This window comes from Semicossyphus pulcher, unplaced genomic scaffold, assembly GCF_022749685.1.
Source record: "Semicossyphus pulcher isolate SPU_LCO1_2020_fin unplaced genomic scaffold, fSemPul1.0.p SCAF_25, whole genome shotgun sequence".
In the NCBI taxonomy this organism is placed as follows: Eukaryota; Metazoa; Chordata; class Actinopteri; order Labriformes; family Labridae; genus Semicossyphus; species Semicossyphus pulcher.
Window position 1 is genome coordinate 4,990,524 of NW_027211699.1, and position 3,507 is coordinate 4,994,030.

Sequence of the window (3,507 nt, forward strand, 5' to 3'; positions counted from 1 at the left end):
GTTGTCGTTTTAATCACTCTCATTGCCACAAATGGTGTTTTGAAAAAAAAGAAGAAAAAAAAAGGAAAGACGAAAAAAAAATCTTGTTTTTGTTGAAGAAACTATTTTAACAGTGCAAAAGTCGTCCACATTTCATTGCCTTGATCCTAATTGTGTCCGAAGATGCAACAACAAGTCAAGTGGCTTCTACCTGTTTACAAATAGAATATGATTGTATTGTTGTACTGCTTTTTTTTCCTTTGGGAGGGGAGGGAGGGAGGGAGGGAGGGAGGGGGGGTGTACTCATCTGAAGTTCCTGACCTGATAAATCGAGTGTGTGTGAGGATGCTCTGTACCGCTGAAGGGGAAGGTGTTAGGGAGGGAGGGAGGGAAGGGGAGTCGTGTGTGAGAACAGCGTGAATGTAAACCCAGCAGTGATGACCCAGTCAACAACATACACGCGTGAACTCTGTATCCACCTTTCTACCAGTGATTGTTTCGTTACTATGATGCACAAATCTTTCGGGGGGAAATCAAAAAGCTTCAGAGCGCGCGTGAACGAGAAGTCAGCATTAGCGAAGCCATGGACCTTAATTTCTTTTCTTCATTGTGTTATTACTCTGCCTGTTGTATGTGTGTGCGTGTGTTCGTTCGTGTGTGTGCGTGCGTTTTCCCACTACCGATGGAGGTTTTAATTTCGGAAGTACTCGAAACGTCGTCTTTAGTTGTGTTTTTAAGTGAATATTTAACACCTTCAAAGCATACGTAGTGAGGCAGACCCTTGAGTATTAGCCAGACTTGACATTGGTGTGTGCCAGTATTGAACTGCTCTCTACCAAATAATTTAAAGGATTAGTTTACTTAATTCCAGATCTCGATGCTTAAACTATATATATAAATATATTTCTTATTTGTATTTGTTTTTTGTCTTGTTAAACGAATGTTATCAAGTGGAACATCTGAACCGTGTTTGTTTGTTTTTGAGTTAACTTAATTTGACAAATTGAACTGAGGAGCCTTGTTGGATTTTGCACTTGGGTGGATTAGAGGAAGAACGAGCGAGCGGGCGGCGACGGACGCTGGTGGTTCTGTTTGCATTTTCAGGTCTGTTTGAGGGAGACGGTGCTTCTGTGACAGGGTAAAGAGTGTGTGTTTGCGTTGTTGTGGGCTCCGGTGAGGCAGCGAGAAGAGGGCATCCTCCTCAAAGTTTACCCCTCGCTGCTCACCCGGCCGGCTGGTCGTCACACCGCCAGAGTGTAGCTGAAAACGGTTTAAGGAGTTAAGACGGCCTCGAACATGCAGCCAGCGCACGTAGAAATCAAAGCAACCACCGGTCTGTTTTTTTGCGTTTGATAAGTATTCAGCGACTGTCGTCTGCTGCCGCCGAGATGCTCGTATCTTTAGCTTGACTGAAACGAGGCTTCCTGTTGGCCCCGTAGTGACTCAGGCGAGGGGGATGTGACTTGTGATTGGCTTTTCAGGGACACAGGGTTACACTTGCCTCTTTAATTCTGGCTCATCCAGGATCAGCTGCCTCTCCAAACTCCTACAGGAGAGGACACACAAAACTGACAGGAGGCCAAGTGAACACTAAAAACAGTCGATATTCCCTTTTCAATTCTTGCTGAAATTATCTTACACTTCGTTCATTCTGATTTTAACGACGCTTTTCTCGTAGCGCCGATCTGGGAGCAGTTTTTCCCCTCCTCACTATCTTTACCTTAACCATTAGCGGGAGGAAAAACTGAGCTCAGATCAGCGGAGGAGACGGCGTCGCTCTGCTGTTAGAGAAGGGACAAGCAGCGTCTGTAAACGCCTCTCATTGTTGATGTTACTGTTTTTAATCTCTGTCTGTTTGTCCGATCTACTGTTAGCGTTAGCGTGTGCGTGTGTGTGTGTGTGTGTGTTTCAAACACATTATCATGCCAAATCGAGGAGGGAGGGTGAGAGGGAAGGAAAGGGATTGATTTGTTTCTGGTTGTCGTGTATGTGTGTGTACGTCTATTTAAAAAGCTGGACAATGTTTAAATGCTTGAAGAAAAAAACAAATGTCATTTGCGAAACGGATGATGTGAGGAAAACCTTTTAAGTGAAAACCACCACGAGCAATGTACAATCCCCGGGGCTGCCAAGCAGCGTCCCGACAGGGCCAGACGAGGGGAGGAGATAGGAAGGAAGGAGGGTAGGAGAGGAGGGAAGCTGGCTGGTGATACTACTTTTTAATGTTAAGAATAATAATGTGACTTCAGTTTTTCTCTTGACTTAACTATCCTGTGAGCAAATGCTATGCTATATCATAACACCACACACCCAACAGCTCCTTACGTCGATCAAAAAGCGCTAAAGCTATTTTTTTGACACACAAAAATACACACAAAAAACACAAAAACTGTGAGAATCTGCTGTCTTTTTGTCATTTTACATTTAGTATGAACACAAACAAACCCTGAAAAGCTTTAGTCTAACCAGCACAAAGACGTGGGCGGGGTGGGGCGGGGCGGGCGGGTGTATTATCGGGGTTGGGCGGGAGGGTTCAGTACAGAGGGGCGGGGTGGGTTTCGCTCAGAGAGACTATGCAGTGGAGTGTTGAACCCAGGCTTCCATGTCCAACTTGGGTTTTTTCTTTTTGCTTTCTCTTAATAAAAAAAAAAAAAGTCCCAGACGTTTTTTAACAAAGTCGGGATCCCAATAATATTCCTCAAACATGTCGTGCCATCGTTGAATCGTACTGCTAGTACTTCTACTAATAATAATAATAAACAGAAAAAACCTTTATTACCTAGCAGCCGTCGGGCCAGTTGTAGCAGGAGAGGAGGACAGGTTAAGATTTGCAAAAGTCCATTTCTTTATCGTCACGGCTCGTCTCCTCGATACGCCGAGGGGGGCGGAGCCTGTGAAACTGCAAATTTTACACAACTACAATGTTTTTTATAGAGATTCTATCAATCCACAGTGTGTAGTTGGATCACCTGTAAACCTATTATGCACATTGCTTTGGGAGACTGTTGAAACTATATATAATATATATATATATCTATATATATGAGAATATAAACGTACAGTGTCTATAATCAACGAGGGGAGCGTCTTCCTCTCTTACAAACGAAACAGGAAGTACCTTTTTATTTTCAAACGTCTTCCTCGGGTCATCAAAGGATTTTAGCTGAAACTTTTGGGGGAAACTGCACTTTTTGAAGGACAATCTTTATTTGTATGGGTATAAACATTGACAAAAACAAAGTCGCCTGATATTACAAGGTATAGAAAACCAACTCCAGTGTGCTCTAATAATGAATGGCTCCTCTGATGCTGTCTATTTGTTTGGTTTCATTTAATCTTTTTATTCTCCTTCCTTTGTTGCTTGGTTTGTTCTGTATTTTTTTTCTCTTTATTTTTCTGGATTTTAGTGCTCTTAAGAGAATCTGTACTAAGGTGTAGAGTAGTAGGTAGTAGGTCTTCTGTTGGCTGTACTCGTATACTGATTACTGTTTGTAACCTATGGCTCCTGCAGCCGTCATACAAAGCTGT